Here is a 24,909-nt window from a genome sequence, read left to right on the forward strand (position 1 = left end):
TGTTTTGCCTGTTTTCCTCTAAAAGTTTTATAGTGTCTGGTCTTACATTGAAGTCTTTAATCCATTTGGAGTTTATTTTTGTGTATGGTGTTAGGGAGTGTTCTAATTTCATTCTTTTACATGTAGGTGTCTAGTTTTCCCAGCACCACTTATTGAAGAGGCTGTCTTTTCTCCATTGTATGTTCTTGCCTCCTTTGTCATAAATTAGGTGATGATATGTACGTGGGTTTATCTCTGGGCATTCTATCCTGTACCATTGATCTATATTTCTGTTTTTGTGCCAGTACCATACTGTCTTGATTACTGTAGCTTTGTGGTATAGTATGACGTTGGGAAGCCTGATTCCTCCAACTCTGTTTTTCTTTCTCAAGATTGCTTTGGCTTTTCAGGGTCTTTTGTGTTTCCATACGAATTGTAAGATTTTTTGTTCTAATTCTGTGAAGAATGCCATTGGTAGTTTGATAGGGATTGCATTGAATCTGTAGATTGCTTTGGGCAGTATAGTCATTTTCACAATATTGATTCTTCCAATCCAAGAACATGGTATATTTCTCCATCTGTTTATGTCATCTTTGATTTCTTTCATCAGTGTTTTATAGTTTTCTGAGTACAAGTCTCTTGCCTCCTTAGGCAGGTTTATTCCTAGGTGTTTTATTTTTTGTTGCAGTGGTAAATGGGAGTGTTTCCTTAATTTCTCTTTCTGGTTTTTCATTTTTGTTGTACAGGAATGCCAGAGATTTCTGTGCATTCATTTTGTATCCAGCAACCTTACCAAATTCAATTCATTGGTTAGTTCTAGTAGTTTTCTGGTAGCATCTTTAGGATTTTCTATGTATAGTATCATGTCATTTGGCAAATAGTGACAGTTTTACTTCTTCTTTTCCTATTTGTATTCCTTTTATTTCTTTTTCTTCTCTGATTGCCATGACTAGGACTTCCAAAACTATGTTGAATAATAGTGGTGAGAGTGGACATCCTTGTCTTGTTCCTCATCCTAGTGGAAGTGCTTTCAGTTTTTCACCATTGAGTATGATGCTTGCTGTGGGTTTGTCATATATGGCCTTTATTATGTTGAGGTGGGTTCCTCTATGCCCATTTTCTGGAGAGTTTTTATCATAAATGGGTATTGAATTTTGTCAAAAGCTTTTTCTGCATCTATTGAGATGATCATATTGTTTTTATTCCTTAATTTGTTAATGTGGTGTATCACATTGATCGATTTGTGTATACTGAAGAATCCTTGCATCCCTGGGATAAATTCCACTTGATCATGGTGTATGATCCTTTTAATGTGCTGTTGGATTCTGTTTGCTAGTATTTTGTTCAAGATTTTTGCATCTATGTTCATCACTGATATTGGTTATAATTTTCTTTTTTTGTGATATCTTTTTCTGGTTTTGGTATCAGGGTGATGGTGGCTTCGTAGAATGAATTTGGGAGTGTTTATCCCTTTGCAATTTTTGGGAAGAGTTTGAGAAGGATCGTTGTTAGCTATTCTCTAAATGTTTGATAGAATTTACCTGTGAAGCCATCTGGTCCTGGACTTTAGTTTGTTGGAAGATTTTTAATTACAGTTTCAATTTCATTACTTGTGATAGGTCTGTTTATATTTTCTAATTCTTCCTGGTTCAGTCTTGGAAAATTGTACCTTTCCAAGAATTTGTCCATTTCTTCCAGGTTATCCATTTTATTGGCATATAGTTGTTTGTAGTAGTCTCTTATAATCCTTTGTATTTCTGCAGTGTCAGTTGTGATTTCTCATTTTTCATTTCTAATTTTATTGATTTGCATCCTCTCCCTTTTTTTCTTGATGAGTCTGGCTAAGGGTTTTTCAATTTTGTTTATCTTCTCAAAGACCCAGCTTTTAGTTTTATTGATCTTTGCTACTGTTTTCTTCGTTACTATTTCATTTGTTTCTGCTCTGATCTTTATGATTTCTTTCCTTCTACTGACTTTGGGTTTTCTTTGTTATTTTCTCTAGTTGTTTTAAGTGTAGGATTAGATTGTTTATTTGAGATTTTTCTTGTTTCTTCAGGTGAGTTTGAATTGCTATAAACTTCCCTCTTAGAACTGCTTTTGATGCGTCCCATAGGTTTTGGGTTGTTGTGTTTTCTTTGTCATTTGTTTCAATGTATTTTTTAATTTCTTCTTTGATTTCTTCAGTGATCTCTTGGTTATTTAGTAATGCACTGTTTAGCCTCCATGTATTTGTGTTTTTTACAGTTTTTTTCCTGTAATTGATTTCCAATCTCATAGCGTTGTGGTCAGAAAAGATCCTTGATACATTTTCGATTTTCTTAAATTTTCTGAGGCTTGATTTGTGACCCAAAATGTGATCTATCCTGGAGAGTGTTCCATGTGCACTTGAGAAGAAAGTGTATTCTGCCACTTTTGGGTGGAATGTTCTATAAATATCAATTAGATCTATCTGGTCTATTGTGTAATTTAAAACTTGTGTTTCCTTATTTATTTTCTGTTTGGATGATCTGTCCATTGGTGTAAGTAGGGTGTTAAAGTCCCCTACTATTATTGTGTTACTGTCAGTTTCTCCTTTCATGGTTGTTAGCATTTGCCTTATGTATTGAGGTGCTCCTATGTTGGGTGCATAAACATTTATAATTGTTATATCTTCTTCTTGGATTGATCCTTTGATTGTTATGTAGTATCCCTCCTTATCTCTTGTAACAGTCTTTATTTTAAAGTCTATTTTATCTGATGTGAGGATTGCTATTCCAGCTTTCTTTTCATTTCTATTTGCATGGAATATCTTTTTCCATTCCTTCACTTTCAGTCTGTATGTGTCCCTAGGTCTAAAGTGGGTCTTGCAGACAGCATATATATTGGTCTTGTTTTTGTATCCATTCAGCCAGTCTGTGTCTTTTGGTTGGGGCATTTAATCCATTTACATTCAAGGTTATTATTAATATGTATGTCCCTATTACCATTTGCTTAATTGTTTTAGGTTTGTTTTGTGTGTCTTTTTCTTGTGTTTCCTGCTTAGAGAAGTTTCTTTAGCATTTGTTGTAAAGCTGGTTTGGTGGTGCTGAATTCTCTTGGCTTTTGTTTTTCTGAAAAGCTTTTGACTTTTCCATCAAATCTGAATGAGATCCTTTCTGGGTAGAGTAATCTTGGTTGATGGTTTTTCTCTTTCATCACTTTAAGTATATCCTGCCACTCCCTTCTGGCCTGCAGAGTTTCTGCTGAAAAATCAGCTGATAACCTTATGTGAATTCCTTTCTATGTTATTTTTTGTTTTTCCCTTGCTGCTTTTAATATTTTTTCTTTGAATTTAATTTTTGTTAGTCTGATTAATATGTGTCTTGGTGTGTTTTTCCTAGGGTTTATCCTGTATGGGACTCTCTGTGCTTCCTGGACTTGGGTGGCTATTTCCTTTCCCATGTTAGGGAAGTTTTCCACTATAATCTCTTCAAGAATTTTTTCAGGCCCTTTCTTTTTCTCTTCTTCTTCTGGGATCCCTATAATTTGAATGTTGGTACACTTAGTGTACCAGAGGTCTTTGAGATTGTCTTCAATTCTTTTCATTCTTTTTTCTTTGTTCTGCTCCTCGGCAGTTATTTCCACCATTTTGTCTTCCACCTCACTTATTCATTCTTCTGCCTCAGTTATTATGTTATCGATTCATTCTAGTGTATTTTTCATTTCAGTTATTGTGTTGTGTATCTCAGTTTGTTTGTTCTTTAGTTCTTCTAGATCTTTGTTAAGCATTTCTTGTATTTTCTCAATCTGTGTTTCCATTCTATTTCCAAGATTCTGGATCATCATTTACTATCATTACTCTGAATTCTTTTTCAGGTAGATTGCCTATTTCCTCTTCATTTATTTGGTCTTGTAGGTTTTTACCTTGCTCCTTCATCTGTGACATATTTTTTGCCATCTCTCTCTTTTTTTTTAATTAGTGGGATTGTGTTCCTGTTTCACTGGTTGTTTTGCCTGAGGCTTCCGACTCTGGAGTTTGTAGGCTACTGGGTAGAGCTGGCTCTTGGTGCTGAGATGAGGAACTCCGTGAGACCTCACTTTGATGAATATTCCTTGGGGTTTGAGGTTCTCTGTTAGTCCAGTGGTTTGGACTCTGAGCTTCCACCGCAGGAGCTTCCACCTGACCCCTGGCTCACAAATCAAGATCCCGCAAGCTGCATGGGGTGGCAAAAAAAAAAAAAAAAAAGACCAATAACAAAGTAAAAAATAAAATTAGACTAGGAAACTAACAGATATGTTAGAAAGAATGTAAAAATAAAAATACAGTTGAATCAACAACCGGAAGGTAGCTCTTGGCTATAGATAGAGGGGCCTAAGCAAGGGCGAGGTTTGGGTGGTGGGTGAGGCAAATGCTTAGGACCCACAGGGCTGGAAAAGGCCCTGGGGGCTGTGGGGGGTGGGACTTAGGCTCAAGGAACAGAAGGGGCCCAGGCATGCCCCCCACCCTGGTCTTAGATGACAGGGTCCTCACCTGGAAGCCCAGCAGGCTTCCTGAGCTCAAGAGGGTGGGGCAAACGCCCTCCTCTCCTCTCCTGCTCTTCCAGTCTGTGATCTGAGAGGACCCCTCCCGCCTGCCTCTTCTGATCTCCCCGGCCTCCCTCCTATGCCTCCAGGACCAATGCTGCTGGTTGAGGGGGTGTTGAAGGGAGGTCCTTGGAGGGCAGGGGACTGGCCTGGGAGCTCAGCAGGCTCCCCGGGCCCCAGTGAGCAGGGAAAACTCCCTCTGCTCCTCTCCCGCTCCTCCTGGATGGCCCCTCCCCCCTGCCACTCCAGATCTCCGGCCTCCCTCCTATGCCCCCAAGACCCACGAGGCCTGGATGGGGCTTTGGAGGGGGGAAGCAGCTTGGGAGCTCAGTAGGCTCCCCTGCCTGAGTGGGCTAGGCGATCGCCCTCTGCTCCTCTCCTGCTCTTCCCGGAGAGTCCCTCCCTCCTGCCTCTCCTTATCTCCCTGGCCTCAGGGACGCTGATCTTGTCTGGCCTCCACTTCTGCTCCCCTCTTGGTCCCCTTACATCCTACTGGTTCATTCTGGGGTCCCTCCCATCTCCTTGGGGGTCAGAGACCCCAACAGTGGCCAGTAGGCGCCCTAGTTGTGGAGAGATGCTAACTCCGCGTCTTCCCACACCACCATCTTCTCATCTACTTCTTATTCTAATAAAGCCTTTTATTTTGAGATCATTGTAGATCCACATGCAGTTGTGAGAAATAGTACAGAGAGATCCCACATAGCCTTTATCAAGCCTCCTCCAGTGGTAACGTCTTGTGAAACTCTAATACAGTATCACAACCAGAATAGTGACCTTGATAGTCAAAATACAGACATAAGGATACCCATGTTCCCCATAAGGATCCCTCGTGTTGCCTCTTTACAGCCACACCCTCTCCCCATCCCTCCACCCCTCCTTTACCATTTGCACAACCATTAAACTGTTCTCCATGTCTGTAATTTTGTCATTTCAAGAACGTTGTTATGTAAATGGACTCACCCAGAATGTACCTTTGGAAATTGGCTTTTCCCACTCAGTGTAATTCTCTGGAGAGTCATGGCTGTTGTGTGTATCAATAGTTCCTTCCCTTTTATCATCAAGTAGTATCTGTGGTACGGATGGGCCTCTGTCTGCTTAACCTTTTACCCATTGAAGGACATCTGTGTTGTTTCCAGTTTTGTGCCACTCTGAATAAAGCTGCTATATACATTCATGTACAGGTGTTGGTGTGAACATAAGTCTTCATTCCTCTAGGATAAATGTACAGATGTGAGATTGCTGGGTTCTATGATAGTTGCATGTTTAGTTTTTTAAGAAACTGTTTTTATGAGGGACTGTTTTATTTTACATTCTCACCGGCAATGTATGAGTGATTCAGTTTCTATATATTTTCTCCAGCATTTTGTGTTGTCACTATGTTTTATTTTAGCCATCTGATAGGTACATAGTGATATCTCATTGTGGTTTTAATTTACATTTCCCTAACAGGTAATGGTGTTAAACATCTTTTCATGTGCATATTGGCTATCTTCATATCCTGTTTGGTGAAATATCTTTCCTGGTCTTTTGTCCACTTTCTAATTGGATTGTTTGTTTTTATTTTTACTGTTTGGTTTTGTAATTTGTTTACTTGCAAAGGATACTAGTCCTTTGTCAGATATGTGGTTTGCAAATATTTTCTCCCACTCTATAGCTTGTTTTTTCATTCTCTTAGCAAGGTGTTTTTCAGAGCAAAAGTTCTTAATTTTGATGAAGTCCAATTTATCAATTGTCCATTTTATAGATTGTGCTTTTGATGTTATATCTATGAACCCTTTCCTGGCCTTGAAGACTTTCTATTTTTTTCTAAAAGTTTTATAGTTTTAAATTTTACATTTATGTTCATGATACACTTTGAGTTAACTTTCAAATAAGAAGTGAGACTTAGGTCAAGGTTCATTTTTTTTCACCCACAGATGTCCAGCTGTTCCAGCACCATTTGTTGAAAAGATTATCCCCTCTATTGATTTTCTTTTGCACTTTTGTCAAAAGTCAGCTGGGCATATATCTGTGGGTCTATTTCTGGGTTCTTTTCTGTTTCATGGGTCTATGTGTGTCTCTACCAATACCACACAGTCTTGATTGCTATAGTACATAGTAAGTCTTGAAATCAGGTAAAGCGGTACGTCCCATTTTATTCTTTTTTCAAAGATTATTTTAGCTATTCTAGTTCCTTTGTCTTTCCATATAAATCTTAGAGTAATCTTGCCTATATCTACAAATTATCTTGCTGGAGTTTTGATAGGAATTTTGGTATCTGTCATTTTATAAATAACTTTTCTGTAGCGAGCACATATTTTGTGTATTATTTTTAATAGGATGAAAAATTTTAAATTAGCAAAAAGAGAAATGATAACATCTACAAGTCTACCAATATATATACATCCTGCATAGTCTATTTCATAACCAAGCTGTCTTTCAGTTAATATATTATGACTCTTTTCCCATAGCAATATACACATTTCTATGTTATAATTTTAAATTGTTTCATAATATTTACCTGTGTGGATATAGCATTCTTTATCTGATCAATCCCCCATTGTTGGATATTTAGGGATTTTTCTTTTTTTAATTTATTTTTCATTTACTTTTTTCTGTTATAAATAACACTGTAATAAGTGTCTTAAAGCCACATCTCTGAAAATATCTTCAATTATTCCCATAGGAAAAACTTCTTTGAGTAAGTAGCTGGTGTTGTCTAGACTCTTATGTTTTGCTGAACTTAGATGGAGATCCAGTTCCTGGAACTGAAGATAATTTGTTTGTTTATTAGCTCAAAAAAGGATAGAGAATCAAACCGCTTTTTACCTCTGGCTTGCCTACCACCTCGGTTTCATCCTCTTGGAATGCCCCCACTGCCACCCCACTCAGGCTTGGATGGGAGAGGGGACAGATGAGAGATCCAAGTTCTCCACAACTCTCTGTTCTTAACATCTTCTCTGAGGCTCTCCCTGTAGTTCAGAGCTCTGTGTCCTATTTCTAACCCCAGATATAAAACAGATGGGAAATGGATCCTGTGCTTTACTCTTAGATTTCCCCCATACCCCTGCATTTGCCCAGTGATTCTCTAAAGCTGGTTCTGCCTTTCCAGAAGAAGGTACACAGGGACTCATGGGCCCTTACAAGCCCCTCTCCCAGCCCTGAGTAGCGTGTGACTATTTTCAGAAAACTCTTTAAGGGCTTCAAAGAGTAATAGGATAGTTTTCTGGGGTGCTTGTTAAAATTCTTGAATATATTTAAGGGATTTATATTTTCAAAGAGAGAAAGTTTTCTGTTTGATGTTGAGAAAAGTTTTTTTTCTTCCCTGTGAACTTAAATAATTTGCTTGACTTTCTAGTGGAAAGACAACAGTGTTCTTACATTCTGGATGTGGCATTTGTTAGATTGCTTAATGACTGACTGCAGGGAGAATGTATGTGTAAATGATTTTGAAATATGTTTTCAAACCAATGGCCATCTGTAAGTTGTCAGCTTAAAAAAACAAAAAAGGCATCTCCCATGAATAGAGAAGTTTCATTTCTTTGAAAGAAATAGTCACACAAAAAATCATAGTAGTTTTAAATGATCTTTAATGATGACCCAAAAGGTGCCTTCCAGAAGAAATGGTATCAGTCTTCCCCCTTGTGGATAACTAGGAAAGTACCTATTTCTCCAACTAAAATTTACATGGAAGAGTTCTGAGGGAACTGTAGGGCATATGAGATTTTTCCTTCTCATTTAAAAGTACGTTTAATGTAAAATTTGTGTTGAAGTAACAAAATACCTCTGTAATAACTGATTGGTTTTATGACTGGTATTTTAAAATACACACACAAAGTAAGTAAAAAGGTTAATGTGAGATTGTATATATAATTTATACAATATTCCTTTCTATCTGTCTATGTATCTATGTATCTATCTATCACTTTAGAGATTCCTGTCCCGTGTCCTCAGAGCCATGGCATCCCTGTGGGACAGGTCACTCTTCACATCCCTGTCTAGGTCTTGTAAGCTGAGAGGTTTATGGTACACCAGGAGCCTGTGGACTCACAGGAGAGGTGACAGTAATCATCACTGTCATGTGGTGGGGAGGTTACTATGTTCCAGGCACTATTCTTACCATTTATGACTGTTCTCTAAATTAATTCTTGTCACAGGCTTAGGCTGTTATTATCCCCATTTTACAGCTGAGGACTCTGAGACTCAGAGATGGCTAGAGACAAACTCCCTGCAGGGGACAGGGGACAGGGAAAGCACTAGAGAAGCTCTGGGCATTCGAGGAGGCAGAAGGAGGCCATTCTCTCTGTAATACAGTCTGAGAAAGCGGGACAGAAGAAGTATGAGGACCTGTTATAAGCTGAATTGTATCCCCCCAAATTCATATGTTAGAGCCCTAACCCCTAGTACCTTCAAATGTAATTTGGAGAGAGAGTCTTTAAAGAGATAATGAAGGCAAAATGAGGTCATTCAGAGGGGGCCGAATCCAGTATGGCTGGTGTCCTTATAAGAGGAGATGGGGACATGACACGCACAGAGGGAAAGTCGTGAAGACACGGGGAGAAGGGACCCATCTACAAGTCAAGGAGAAAGGCCTCAAAAGAAATCAGCCCTGCCTCTACCTCGACTTCAGACTTCCAGCCTCCAGGACTGTGAGAAAATAAATTTGAGTGTTTAAGTCACCCAGTCTGTGGGATTGTATTATGGCTGCCCAAGAAGGCTAATAGAGCACCTGTGGCCACCCGGGAGGTTTCCTGGAGGAAGGCTACTGGCTTGCTCAGGTGGGAGTAGGGTTGCCGTGTGAGAGAAGGCACAGGGGGCAATGTGCCGGGTCTGTTAGGGGCAGCGCAAGTCCAATGGGCCGGAGGGGGCACCTGCTTAGTGGAGAGAGGAAGCTAGATGGTGAAGGGCTTAGCATGCCAGACCAGAGAGTTTGGATTTGGTTTCCTAAGCAAGAGGGAGCCACCAAAGATTTTTGAGCAAGGGAGTGACAGGATAAAATCCAAATTTTAGAAAGAGAAGTCTGGGAGCAGGTTAGGTTGGCAGGGGAGTGTCTGAGGTTGGGGCCAGCTGAAAGAGGCTGCGGTTGCCTGGGGTGAGAGTTTTAAGGGTCTGAATGAGCATGACTGGGGAACAGGTCAGAAGTAGATCCCCAAGAAGGAACAGTTCATAGGTGACATGGAGGCCCCACAGGAGGGATCCGCATGGCACTGTCTGATAGGTAAGAGATATGATGACCAGAGTGTAGGGGGAGGCAAGGGTCGGAGAAAGAGGAGGACTTGGGTAAGAGCCGTAAACCCTTAGTGGCACCCATCTGTTACTGTGACTGGTATGTATAAAAGTACATCTTTGGGCTTCCCTGGCGGCGCAGTGGTTGAGAGTCCGCCTGCCGATGCAGGGGACGCAGGTTCGTGTCCTGGTCCGGGAAGATCCCACATGCCGCGGAGCGGCTGGGCCCGTGAACCATGGCCGCTGAGCCTGCGCGTCTGGAGCCTGTGCTCCGCAACGGGAGAGGCCACAACAGTGAGAGGCCCACGTACCGCAAAAAAAAAAAAAAAAAAAAAAAAGTACGTCTTTGATTTGCCAGCATTGAAAAGCAGACAGTCCTCTTAGGTGAAAGTTTGTCCTTCTGACAAACTTCTTATCTGAATTGGAAGAGGGGCTAGTTGAGCAGCTCATTTGGGGGCCCAGCTGAAAGGGGACATTAAACACTTCATCAGTCCTTTCAAAAAGAAATAAACAATGTTAAAGGTACCAGGGGAGTTCACATTCTTGAAAGCTGCAGGAACCAGTGGCATACTCCTGCTCTGAGATGGTTTAGAACAGGAACTTTATTGGAGCTTTTCCTGAAAAACAGTAGAAAGTAAGAAAATCCTGGGGAGAGAGAAGGAGGGAGACACCAGGAGCATGGGGTAAAGGAGAGAACACCCCCAAACGGTGGGAGGAAAGTTCTGCTCCTGGACGCACCCCAGGTGAGGGACTTAGGACCAAAGGCCTCAGTTTCTCCTGACAGAGTGACCTCAGGCCACTGAAGAGCAGCTTCAGAGTGATAAAGGTGTCACTTCTGGCAGGAGGAGGAAAACACAAAGGACAATTCTGACCGCCAAAGACACGAATGTGGTGGAGTATTTTTTCCAACAAAGAAAAATCAAGTTGGCAATTGAAACAGAATCCACACTATAGTTGAGCTCCAGGCTTTTTTTTTTTTTTTTTTGAGGTATGCGGGCCTCACTGTTGTGGCCTCTCCCGTTGTGGTGCACAGCCTCCGGACACGCAGGCTCAGCGGCCATGGCTCACGGGCCCAGCCGCTTCGCGGCATGTGGGATCTTCCCGGACCGGGGCACGAACCCGCGTCCCCTGCATCGGCAGGCAGACTCTCAATCACTGCGCCACCAGGGAAGCCCTGAGCTCCAGGTTTTGAGGTGACATCTCACTGAGCATGGGCTACCCATGCAGGTCTCTGCACTCTGGGCCTTAGCTCTGCACCCCTCACTCTGTTCCTTTAGCTGACCACTCCCATCTTATCGAATCACTGCTTTCTCCAAACTCCACCTGGACTTTAGCAGCACAGGGACCATGTGTCCCTGCAAATCTGAATTTCAAACCTCCTGCAAGATGGTCACATGGTCCCTGTTACACAGATGAGGCATGAGGCACAGAGAGGGCTGATGTCCCTCCCCATCTAGACTGTAATCTGTCTGGACAGAGAGCACGCTCTGCCTCCAGAGCAAGGGCTAGAAGCACAGGCTCCGGAGGCAAGGGCCTGGGCCGAGACGCTTAGCCACACTGACCTGGAGTGAGAATCTCCACGCCTGCGCTCTGAGTCCCTGCCCCTGGGATTATGAAGGTTTTTAAAGTGCTTCCTCAGCGCAGTGCCTGGTGCTGCGTCCTGGCTCTACCTGGTAAGACAATCCCCATCTCCGGGCCCGATGATGCCCTGCTGGTCACAAGCGTGAGGATCCAGTGAGGATTCAGTGAGGCCAGGAAGGCCAACGCCTTACGAACTGGCAGCAGCGCCCAGGGGATGGGCCCAGGGATAGGGGCTCTGCTGGACCAAACACTTGAGCTGCAGTTTGAGTACGCTCTGGCTCGTACAGTGAGTTGGACGCATCTTCTCCGGGGCTCGGTGTGGGCCGAGATGGCTGAGGGTTTGCCACAGAAATCCCGGAACCCTGGACTTGCACAGCATTCATGGGGAGGTGGCTCTCTAAAAGTCACCTGAAATGTCTTACAGGCAAAAAGGGCATCAACCCCACAGTAAAGCCTGAGGGGCTGGCCTTAAACTCTCTGTATTTATGGGTTAGGGCAAAGTCTAACACGCGTTATGAAACGAAGAAAACAACTTGTGATGCATGATTTCCTTTACGTAAAATTAGTGATCGTCATCCACATTGACAGATACACACGGACACAGACCAGCCTGAAACCACATTCACCAAACCAGAAGGGACAAAGTGTAGTGTCTGTGTCCCACAGCACAGACATTCTCACATCTCCTCCATGTTCTTTCCGCATCTGATTACAACCTATGATACAGATATTTAAAGACTCATATTTTTATTGAAAGAAAATCTACCTTGTCCCAAGCAAAAATATCTATAAAATCATAGCTTTGATGTGATAATTATATTTTTTCTAATATACATTAAATTAAATATATTTGCTATCAAAATAAAAACTGTTCCCCTGTGTGTCACCTGAAATCTTCTTCAATGGCAAAGTGATTAAGTACTTCAGCTTTGGAGTCTAACTGCCTAAGTTTGAATTCCAGCTCTGCCACTTAATAGTGGCCATTGATTACTCAATACATTCTTAACCTTTTTAAACTTCATTTTCTTCTCTTTACATACCCGCTAGGATTATTAAGTGGAAATAATCAATGAAAAATGATCAACATGGTTCCTGGCATAGAATAACCATGCAAATAAATGTGACTATTGAAAATTGGTTCTCTTCATGCCGCAGTGTAACTAGTACTAAATTTGCCCTCCCACTGTGAACAAATAGGAAAGTGGATAAACCAGGAAACCACTATTTTAAGACAATGGAAAACAGAAAATGCAGGACAGTGATTCAGGCAAGAAAGGGAACAAAGGAGGTGAGCCCTGAAATCACCACAGCTGTCCCCCTGAAGACCCTTTTTAAAATGCAGCAGGGAGGGGATACTCATGCAGAGCACAGTGCCTCAGTCTCTCTGAGTCGGGAAGGCAGAGATGAATGTTCAAGAAAGATGAGATAACCAGAACTTGCATATGATTCCTTTTGTGTGATTTTAGGGGAAAGGCAAAAACCAAAGGGACAACTAACAGATCAGTGGTTAAATGGGGGTGAGGAGAAGGGGATGCCTTCTACCTAGTGGTACAATGAATGGTGGCCAGGAGGTACCAGGTACCACCTCACAGGATCCCAGTCTGCGCCTCTCTTCCCAAGTCCACATTGAGCCGTGCCATGTTAGCATCTTGGAATCAGCCAGGTGGGAGTAGCTACACCAGGGAAATCAGCAGACACTCCCATCAGGGCTTGGTTGTGTTGTTTGTTTTTGAGAGCTGGTTTACCAGAACACCACTGGGCAAAAGGGGTTTTGGGGGGGATAACTAAACTGTTCTATGTGTTTTTTATTGAAGTATAGCTGATTTACAATGTTGTGTTAGTTTCAGGTGTACAGCAAAGTGATTCAGTTATACATACATGTATATCTTTTTGTTTTTTAGATTCTTCTTCCTTATAGGTTATTACAAAATATTGAGTATAGTTCCCCGTGCTATACAGTAGGTCCTTGTTGGTTTTCTATTTTATATATAGTAGTGTGTATATGTTAATCCTAAACTCCTAATTCATCCCTTCCCACCCTCCTTTCCCCTTTGGTAACCATAAGTTTGTTTTCTACATCTGTGGGTCTATTTCTGTTTTGTAAAAAAGTTCATTTGTATCTCTCTCTCTTTTTTTTTTTAGATTCCACTTATAAGCAATATCACATGATACTTGTCTTTGTCTGACTTACTTAACTTAGTATGATGATCTCTTGCTCCTTCCATGTTGCTGCAAATGGCATTATTTCATTCTTTCTTATGGCTGAGTAGTACTCCATTGTATATATGTACCACATCTTCTTGATCCATTCATCTGTCGATGGACATTTAGATTAATTTCATGTCTTGCCTATTGTAAATAGTGCTGCAATGAACATTGGGATGCATGTATCTTTTTGAATTATAGTTTTCTCTCGATATATGTCCAGGAGTGGGATTGTAGGATCATGTGGTAACTCTATTTTTAGTTTTTTAAGAAACCTCCATACTGTTCTCCATAGTGGCTGCACCAATTTACATTCCCACCTACAGTGTAGGAGGTGAACTGTTCTATATTTTGATTAAGGTCATGATTACATGTTCGTGTGCATTTGTCAAAATTCATAGATCTGTACACTCAAAAGCATATATTTTATTAACTAAAAAAAAATATATATATATATAAAACTTGAAATATTTAGAAGTTAACATAAATTTATATGAAAATGCAAAGGACCTACAGTATGTTTTTATTTTTATATTTTAAAAATGTAAAATATATTTTCAAATGACCAAAGCTGACAGACTCCTGTAGCTGATTTCAAGGAATATAGTACATTTATAGCAATGGTTCACAACTGAAAGCTATTTTCCCCCCAGGGGACATCTGGCAATGTCCGGAGACATTTTCGGTTGTCATAACTCAGGGGAAGGGGTGCTACTAGCACCCAGTGAGTAGAGGCCAGGGATGCTGTTAAGTATCCTACAATGCACAGAATAGCCCTCACAGCAGAGAATCATCTGGCTCAAGATGTCAGTAGTGCCAAGATTGAGAAACTCTGATCACAGTAATCAAGGCAGTGTGGTATGGATCAACAAAACAGAACAGAGTCCAGGATGTATGGGCCCACACATCTATGACTGAGCTTTGACAAAGGTGCTGAAGTATTTCAATGGGGGAAAGGAAAATCTTTTCAACAAGTAGTGTTGGCATAATGGATAGCCGAATGGAAAAATCAATCTTGAAAATGGAAAAATAAATCAAATCATGTCAATTAACTCAAAAGAATCATAGTTCAAAATATAAAAGCTAAAGCTATAGAGCTTCCAGAAGAAAACAGAAATAAATCTTCACAAGATTGGGATGGGCAAAGATTTCTTAGGATTCCAAAAGCACAAATGAAAAAAAATGGATTTCATCAAATTTAAAAACTTCTGTTCCCTAGAAAGACATTGTTAAGAAAATGAAAAGGTGAGACACAGCTTGGTAGAAAATATTCACGATACATATTTCTGACAAAAGACTTGTGTCCAGCATATATAAAAGCTCTTACCACATAACAATAAGACAGACAACCTTACAAAAAAGATATTTTGAAAAGGAGTTTCCTTTTCTAGTGTGATAATGTAAGGTCACTATCGTTCATTCCTCCCATTGATTATGACTAAAGATTCTGAACAAGATACAAAAACCAACTACCTGAGAACTCTAAAAAGCAGATGAAACAGGTTGTGGAGGAGAGTCAAAACTTGGACAAGTGATCCATGCAGGGGTAGTTTTACTAGGTTCCTTCTTTTTCTCTCTGTGTCTCTGTGTCTGTCTGTCTGTCTCTCTGCTTTGCCTAGAGGGCCAACTCCATGGCCACAGTATCAAAAGCAACAGTGGAAGGAAGGGGACCCTGGAAGGACAGAGAGTGTGGGGGAAATCCAGGAGGAGAGAGAGCCAGAAAAGAGGTCCCTTAACTCTTCAAACCTGCATACAAGTGTTGACCTAACCCCTGAGCTACACATGAGTGGGACAGACCCAAACCAGCACAGCCAAGCTTTGAGAACCAAAATCAGGTTTAAACCGTGTGCATAAAAACTTTTTTAAATGAGTTGTATGATTTCAGAGACCCATATTTTTAGCCTAATCACTAAATAATGTAAGTTCAGGACAGACCCAAACCACCACTACAACACAACACAGCAAAGGCTTAGAAAACTGAACTCAGATTTGAACCACTGCATACAGAAGGTAAGACAGAACGTGCAGCTTGAACCTAACAGAGTTGATTGCCTTCTAAAACAAAAACATCGACTGTCTCCAGAGGATGCTATACAGGACCCAAATCTACACAACGTAATAGTCACAATGTCCAGGACATTTCAAAATTACCCAGCATACAAAGAACCAGAAAAATGTGGCCACTTCTCAAGGGAAAAGACAAGAGATGCCAGCTTCAAGGTAACCCATGTGTTGGAATTATCAAAGACTTCAAAGAAGCTTTTATAACCATGCTCCATCAGGTTAAAAAAAAATTCAGAATGAATAAAAGGGTAGAAGTTCTCAGGAGAGAAATAAAAACTATAAAAAAGAACCAGATGGAATTATTAGAACTGAAAAATACAAAATCTGAAATTAAAAAGTTCACTGGATGATTTCAACAGCAGACTGGTGATGACCAGAGGAAAAACCTGTAAACTTGAAGAAATGAATAGAAATTACACAATCTGAGGATCAGAGAAAAAAGAAAATTAGAAAAAAAATGAGCAGAGCCCCAGGGATCTGTGGGAAAATATATATTTTAAAAATAACATATGTGTCATTGGAGTCCCAGAGGGAGAGGAGAAGTAAACTGGGAAAAAAATACTTGAAGAATATTTGGCCTAAAGCTTCTCAAATATGGTGAAAGACATAAATTGACATATTCAAGAGGCTCTACCAACTCCCAAAAGGGTAAGGATATGAAAAATAATCTCTAGTGACAGCAGGTCATAGTTGCCTGGGGATGGACCTGGAGGGAAGGAGAGATTACAGAAGTGCCAGAGGAAATTTGGGGGGGTTGATAAAAATATTTGTTAACCTGACTGTGGTAATGGCTTCTCAGGTGTGGACATAAGTGAAGACTTATCAAATTGTACACTTTGAATAGATGCAGTTTATAGTACTTTAATGATAATAAAGTTGTTAAAATGGGCAAAACATTTGGACGCTTGCAAATGAAGATACATAAATTGACAACATGCACGTGAAAAGATGCTAAGTGTCGTTAGTAATTAATGCAAATTAAAACCATAATAACATACCACTATATACCCACTAGAATGGCAAAAATTTTAAAGTGATGGCAAGAATGTGAAGCAACTAGAATGTTCATACATTGCTGTTGAGAATGTAAAAATGGTACAACCATTTTGGAAATAGTGTGGCAGTGTCTTATTTAGTTAAACATGCACTTACCATGTGATCAAGCTACGCGATCCAAGGTATTTACCTAAGAGAAATGAAGACTATGCCCACATAAAGTCCTGTACCTATTCAGAGCATCTGTATAATGGAAATGACGGAAACGCCTCTACACAGATGACTGGATAAACACACTGTTATGCCGTACAATGGTGTACTGCTCATTGATAAAAAGGAGCGAACAGTGCCACAACAGGAATGAATCTTCAAATGTGGAATAAAAAGCTTCACACAAAAGAATACGTATTGTGTGATTCCAAAATGAATCAGTAGCATCAAAAAGCAAATCAGTGGTTGCTTGGGGTTGGGAAGCAGAGAGAGGATTACCTGAAAAGAAGTACTTCTGTATATTAATTCTGGGGTTGTTACATTAGTGTATAGATTGATTGGTATTGGTGAACCATATACTTTTTAGTGTATGTAAATTAGACCTTGATAAAGTTGATGTTTTAAAAGATGACTGTATAACATGAATTGAAATTATGATAAAACTAAAGAGATCAAAACAATATGGTATTGGTACAAAGAGAGACAAAGAGAGAGACAGAGCAATAAATTCGAGAAACTGACTTGTGTTTGAAATAGTTAAGAACTTAGAATGTGGGTTTACTTTGGTATTTCAAATCAGGTTGGGGGAGAAATAAATTATTCATAAATGATGTTGAGTCAACTGACTAACCATTCAAAAGATAAAATAAAATTAGAGCCTTATCTATTACCACTTACAAAAAATCACTTCCACATGGATTCGAGAGTTAAGTCTATTAAAAGAGAAAAGTGGGCTTAAATGGCCCAGCAGCCCATGGGTCCCAGGGCAGAGAGATGGGGGAGACCCACCTGGGCCCCGGGGGGTCTGCTGGGTCACGCTTTGCCTGGAATCCTGCACTGCGGAAGCCTGAGGTCCTGGAGACGCCCAGACCTTGTGGCTTCCCCATGGTGGGCTGGGGCTCTCCTGTCTTGAGCCCTCAGGCTAAAGTGTAACTCTGAAGTCCTCTTCTCCAGGCTGTCCTAGTGCTGAGGCTCAACTCTCCAATCTGTAAAATGGCCTAACAGTGATGCACTTTCTGACTTGAAAGTCTGTAGTGAGGACTGCATGTGGGAATCACCCAGTGGGTGGGACACTTGGGAGGCGACCTGGGAGAGAAGCCAGGGCTGCTGGCTCCATGGGAGAAAGCAGGCATTTGGCGTAATCAGTCCTTCCACAGCCGTCTCACGTCGTGCTCACTGGTGACCAGGGAAGGACAACACAGGAGGGGCTGCTGGGATGGAGAGCAGAGATCCAGGTCTCGGCTGCATCCCCGAGGGGACTGGGGCCCCCAGGTAAGGAGACGTCCAGACGCCCTGGGCGGCAGTCCTTGGGACTCCTCCTCACCTCCTGCCAGAGGCCCTGGGGGACTCCACAAGTCTCGGGGCACAAGTCCCTGAGCAAGCTCACTGGCCCCGTCGTGGAGAACTGATCTGATTACAGAAGATGTCCGCCTTCCCTTTGTCCCCCTGAGTCTCTGGGGGAGAGCTGGATTAAGCTGAATTAAGAGGCAGGTGATGAGCCCAGGTGTTGGGCGCTTGGGCAGGAGTCTCCATGGTAACAGAGCCATCTGGCTTTCTTGCCTGGCACCAGGCCTTGTGACTTCACGATGGAATCTTCTCTGACAGGCAGAGGGGGATTTGCTAGGGGGAAGGGGAGGTCAGGAGGAAGGCACCTGCTGAGGAGGCTCTGTCTTTTCAGCCCGACTGTGAAGATGAGACTTGATCTTGTCATGACTCGGGGCTACTGCTGACTCTGGAACGGCCTCTGGAGGCGGTGTCCCAGGGACAGGGCAAGCAGCATTGTGCGTGTGCCATTTTGCCGAGCCCCTCTGGGGACCTGGAGGCACACCTGGCCTCCTTCAATCCAGGCCTGGATGGTGAAGTGGAGCCAGGACCCAGGCGGGAAAGGCTGCGGTTCAGGAGAGCTGCTGGCCCCCGGCAGGGAGGTCCACGCTGGGCCAGCACTACCACATGGCAGGAAGGGTAAGGCCTAGGTGAGCCCAGCCCACAGAGGGGGCTGCCGTCATGGCGATGGGCCTCTCCCCACAAGCTGCTCGCCAGGTGGGGCTGAGAGAGTGCTGCCAGTCTCCATCCTTAGGCCAGATCCCTTTATCCACGCAACCAGCCATCCAGCCAACCTGCGTGAACTAGTGTCCTAGGGCTGCGGAAGCAAGTCACCACAAGCTGGGTGGCTTCACACAACGCAGATTTATCCTCTCAGTTCTGAGGTCTAGGAGCGAAAATCAAGGTGTGGGCGGGGTTCCTTCCTCAGGGCTCAGAGGGAGCACCTGCTCCTTGCCTCTCTCCTGGCTTCTGATGGCTGCTGGCGATCCTTGGCATTTCTTGGCTTGTGGCAACAGCTCTTCAGTCTCTGCCTTCCATTGTCACGTGACATTCTCCCTGTGTCTGTGTCCAAATTTCCCTCCTCTTATAAGGACACCAGTCATTGGATTTAGGGTCCACTCTAATCCAGGATGACCTCATCTTAACTGGGTTCCATCTGCAAAGAGCCTATTTCCAAATAAGGTCTCATTCACAGGTACCAGGGGTTAGGACCTCATTTCCTGTGGGGGACACGGTTCAACCCACGATACCGTGTAAGTCACAGTGAGAAGACCACAGGCTTCAGAGCAGGGCAGACTCAGGCTCAAACCCCAGCACTGCTGCTAGTCTCTCCTGTCTCTTTGGCACAACCGAGCTGGAAAGGCAAGTCTCTCCTCACAGGCCTCTTTAGGATTCCCGGAGAGAGAGGACTGCACAGCGCAGTGCCCACGGGGTGTCTGGGGAGTGGTAGAAACTCAGCAAAGGTGGCGTGAGCGAGACACGTGGAACTCAGAAGAGGGCCTGGTACCCACTCTCCAGGAAGTTGCAGTCAGCAGGACAGCAGGCATTTAGCAAGGGTTAAGACTTACGATGGGGACCGTGGGCTCAAGCTGCCCACAGGAGCGTGTGCCACCACGTGGCCTGTGGCGAGGGAGGGGCACTCAGGCCCAGAGTCCCCATCAAGCATCAAGAAGGCCTCGGCCAGACCACAGTAGGTCCTTCCTATTGGGAGGGTCCTCCAATAGGGGCCCAGAGGCCACACATATACCCCACGGACCCCACCATGTACTCGTGGCCCTGACAGGCAAAGGTGGAGCATGGGCTGGCTTTTCACTAACAGGTGCTCTGGGTCCCTATGTTCCCTCAGGGCCTGGGAAGTAATTCCTCGTTCTCCACCCCACCCTCCCCACAAGAAATGGCTTCTCCCTCCTGTCGACATTGAGTCTGGCAAAGACTTTGTTCCTGGCCAAGCCCAGTTCAGTACTCTTTCTTTCTTCCTCTTTCCTTCCCTCCAACCTTCCTTTCATTTCTTCCAATATCTGGTATCTACTGTACGCCAGGGCTCTTCTAGGCTCCAGGGATATGGAAGACAGATGGGCTTTGCCTTGGTGGACTTTATAAATTGTAGGATGAAAGGCATTAATCAAGTAATCATGCAGACAAATGTTTCACAGCAGAGGACTGGGTGCCTTGAATGAGAGGAATCAGGATGAGGGGAGTCAATGGTAGAGTGATGCAACCAGACCAGGGGACTACAGGAAGAGACCTTAAGCCAAGAGCTGGAGAAGTTGTCAACTAGGAAGAAGGAGAGGGGAGAGATTCCAAGCAGGAGCATTAGCAAGTGCAAAGGCCCTGTGGCAAGAGGATGCTTGACAAGTAAGAAGCACCTAGAGAAGGTCTATGTGGCTGAACTGGACAGAGTGAAGGGCATATGAGATGCATTGAGAGCAGACTAGACTGATCATTTGTTGGAAAAGCATAGGCTGAGTGCCTACAATGAGCCAGGAACACCAGACAAAGACCACCGCACACACGGAGCAGGCAGACCACTGACTAAGAGAAATGCTTCAGTGCAGAAGTGAAGGGCGAAGTGATCCGGAGTCACGTGGGGGAGGCAGGGGCTGGGAAGGCTCCTCTGAGCTGAGAGTCTAAGAGAGTCTTTAGAGCACAGGCTCTAAAGCGGGACCTGCTTGGTGTGACTGACGAAGGGCAAGAAGGCTGGTGTGTCCCGCGGGCACCTTGCAGGTGAGGCTTGTGGGTAAGCCGACCCTGGATGGGAGCCACCCTGGGTTGTAACGAGGACAGCCGCATTTGGAAAACCCCTCTGGCCTCCAATGTAGGCAGGAGCTGGGGTGGGAGCTGAAGGGGCTGGGGGAGTTGGGTGCAGTGACAGACGGAACTCCCTTCTCTTCCCAGACGTCCCAGAAGAGCTGCGAGGCTGAGCCCAGAGTCTTGCCCTCTCAGAGCCTCCTGCAGGAGGACGACCCAGAGCCCCCGTCCCAGCAACTGCAGGCCACCGGTTCAAGGGGCAGTGAGCCCCGCAGCTATCTTGACCTCTCCCGTGGGCCCCTGGTGGCCTTGGAGTACCTGCCGTTCTTTCGCACCTACGGGCAGCTCCTGGCTGAGGAGGAGCTGGCCCCGCGGCCCGAGGTTGGCAGGGACCGAGGAGGAGACCAGAGTATCAGAGAGGAGGACTCAGAACCACCCAGTGGCTTCTTCCCTTACTACCGCTCCAAGGAGGAGCGTTTTCCCAGCCTGGCCCTTCCTGGCAGGTGGTGTGCAGGCTCCCGTGACCCGCCCGCCTGGAGGGAGCTGCAGGCTTGCTGCTGCTGCAGGACGACAGTCAGCGGCAGGTGTTCCGTGAGTTGGGGAGGCCACAGAGGGTGCAGGGTGCACTGTCCCAGGGCCCCACTCCCCAGGAGGCTTGACCAGGCCCCCGAGGTCGGCTGGGGCTCCTGGAGCAGCGTGTTGTTAGGTAAGGGCACAGAGCCTGGAGGCAGGCTGCCTCAATCCAGCTCGGCCACTTGCTCAGAGAATGTGTTTTAAGCCTCATGACCCTCAGTTTCCTTATACGACAGAAAGTAATAGTAGCTACTATTTGTTTAGTCCTTAGGCTCCCAGACATATGATTCGTGTGTGTCATTTCATTTTTCCTAGTAATAGTCCTATGAGGTAGGTCTTGTTATTTATTCCCATTTTATGGAATGAGCCTTGGAGAAGTTAAGCGACTTGGCCAAAGACATTGCTAGCAAGAGCAATCCTGGGATTTGACCCAAAGCCCGTGCCCTCCAGAGTTCCTAAAGCCACTCCAGCCCCACAAAGCCGGCAACTTGCCCTGGACTGTAGGATGGAGGAGGTGGGATGCGTGGGTTCTAATCCCAGCTGGGAGCCCTGGGAGGGCTGAGTGACGTCACATCGCCGAGTGCTTCCCTTCTGTAGAAGGTACGGCCCTGGCTTCTTCCCCTACGCTACTGTGGAGTGGAGGCACAGGCCAATCCTGGGAGCCTGGCTGACCATCTTGTCTCCTGCTGACCCAGGCTGGCCCGGCAGGCCCAGACCTCATCTCTGGGCTCTCTCACTCGCCGACTCGCTGCCCCACCCTGCTGGCCTCAGCGGGGCACTCCCGTGACAGCGGCTTGGATGGGCTTGTCTCCAGCGACGTCGCCTTCGGGGGCCAGGCCCTGTGTGCTCCAGGATTCGTGCCTTACTACAGAAGCCCTGAGGAGTGTCTGCGCACGAGCCCTGGGCCTCCCGCCTGTCCACTTTGGGGCCAGGAGTCCACAGGGAAGCTGCCCGGGCCTGGTGCAGCCTCACTGCGCCGGAACAGGTGCTGGGGGCGGCAGGGACGACCGAAGAACGGCCCCCAGCACCTGATGATTAGCACACAGGCGGTGAAATGGCTGGCGGTGAGGTTACCAGAGCTCAGTTCGCCCTGGACCTGGAGCTGGCCTGGGACTGCAGACTTCAGGCCTTCATTTCCCCCCCGGCGGGAGGACTCCAAGCCCCGGCAGGCTCCCCTGTTGGGCTGGAAAGAAGACCCTGCACCCTGTTAGCCAGTGGCTCTACCCTGGGTTGTGACTCAGCAGAGGGGAGACCTCAGCCTGTACCCTACGTTCAGCCCCACCCCCGGGAAGTGACCCTCCCACCCCAGCTGCTTCCACTCAGCTATCCTAGCTGGGATACCTGCCCAGTGGAGAGCAGCTGCCCCAAAAGTGCCTCCACTAAGCAGAAGGGGCAGGGCTGGCTGGACACCTGGGAGGCGCAGAGAACAGAGACGAGTTTGTAAATAAATCATTCGACTACAAGGGTTGGCGTTGGTGCACTAATTTGATGCTTTGAAGTAATACCTGTGGCTTCCGTGTATTGAGCATTTACTATGGACTAGGCACCTCACAGAGACCGTCTCCATAATCCTTAGGGGCATACACTTGTGTCTTCGCCATTCTACAGTTGAAAAAACAGGCTCAGAGAGGTTAAGTAACATGCCCGAGCTCACACAGCTCACCAACAGAGGAGCTGGGAGTCACACCCAGGTCTGTCTGACCGGGGGTGGGGTGGGGGGGCTGAGTGCTTGAGCCCTTCCCCACATGCCCCTCCTCCGTGAGTCTTTACACGGCAAGGACAGAGCCAGCTGCTGCCTGCCAGGCTCCCTTGGACCCACCCCCAGCTCTCCTTTCCTCACTGCCCCTCTGCCTTTCCTTCCCCAGCTTCCTCCTCTTTGGAGCAGCAGGCAGGACACAGCGACACAGCACACATCTACCGAGGCCCTGCCTTCTTGGACTTCGCGCATGTGCTGTCTGGTGCCCCAACTCCAGGTTCCCCCCACGCACCACAGCAGAGGGCCCTGAGGCTGAAGCACATGGGATGAGGACACATGGGTGTGTCCGCCCACCCCACCCACTCCTGGGACTGAGCACACGGACGTCAGCTTCTGTTTGACACTGTCCTCGAGTGCCCAGTCATACACGTCATGTCCCACCTTCACAGCCAGTCTGTCCCGCGGCGCTGATTCCATGACCCACACGCCCCTGATGGCTGATTCCTGTTCCTGCACCAGGGCAATGCCTGCACCTCCTCCCCACTCTTCCTGAGGATGAGGAAGTTGAGGAGGAGGGGAAATAAATCAGTCGGTCACACTTCAGGTACGTGGAAGAATTTCTTCTAAAAAAATCCACTTTTTGATATTTCCTGCAACTTCCCTTTGGGCTGGGGGACTTGGGGTTGGGAGTATGATGGACGAAATCTAGGTGCCCTTGCTGGAAGACTCCTTGGCTTTGCTCTTGGAGTGGGGGAATTGGCCTGGTCCCTTGTGAGTTCCTCAGGGCCGAGTCTGGGCTGGGTCTGTGCTGGCTGGCATCCTTGAGCCCTCACTGCCCTCAAACAGTTGGGAGGTGTCTGGGTGTGAGTTAGAAACCAGGGCGGGGTGCCACTCTTTCTTCGTGTTCTCCGAGCTGGGTCCCAGGTACGGCTCCCTCGGTCCGTGTGTGGGGCTGGTAGAGAGCACAGGTAGGGCTGGGAGCCCTGCAGCCAAGCGCCAGGGCTGAAGAGACCCTGGAGCTTTGCAAGACTGAGAGCTCTCTTGAGGGAGTGGTTTGCAGGAAGGATCTGGGGCAGAGAGGTCCTGGGTAAGCGGATGGGCTTCTCTGCAAGAGCAATTTGCTTCTCATCCATTCAGCTGGCACTGGCCAGGAGCTGCTCTGTGCCGACTCAGACGTGAGCACACGTGAGGACGCAGAGGCCGGAACAATGGTGAGAGTTAACTTCTGTTGAGCGTTTACTGTGCACCAACCACAGTGCTGAGCACTGTACATGATTTAACACACTGATTTTGACTTTGCTTAGGGACAGTTGGCCCCATTTTACAGAGGAGGATGTCCAGGCACAGGGAGATTAAACGGCCAACCAAAGACTACAGAGATGAAAAGCTTTAGAGCTAGGATCTAAACACTATCTAGCTCTGGAGTCCATGCTCTTCACTATTATGCTTGTATTAGATGTCTATTTCCTTGTAATAAATTATCTCAAAACTTGGGGGCTTAACATAACAATGAACACAATTTCTCACAGCATTAAGGTTCAGGAATCTGGGAGCAGCTTGGCTGGGTGATTGTGGCTTGAGATCGCTCGTGAAGCTGCAGTTAAGGGGTTGGCCAGGGCTGCAGTCATCTGAAGGCTTGACTGGGCCTGGAGGATCTGCTTCCTCCCTCACATGGCTGGCAAATCGGTGCCGGTTCCTGGCAGGAGGCCTCAGCTCCTCACCTCGTGGGCCCCTCCACAAGGCCGCTTGAGCAGCCGCGCAACATGGTAACTGGCTTCCCCAGAGCA

This window comes from Stenella coeruleoalba (genome assembly GCF_951394435.1).
Source record: "Stenella coeruleoalba genome assembly, chromosome: 3".
Lineage (NCBI taxonomy): Eukaryota > Metazoa > Chordata > Mammalia > Artiodactyla > Delphinidae > Stenella > Stenella coeruleoalba.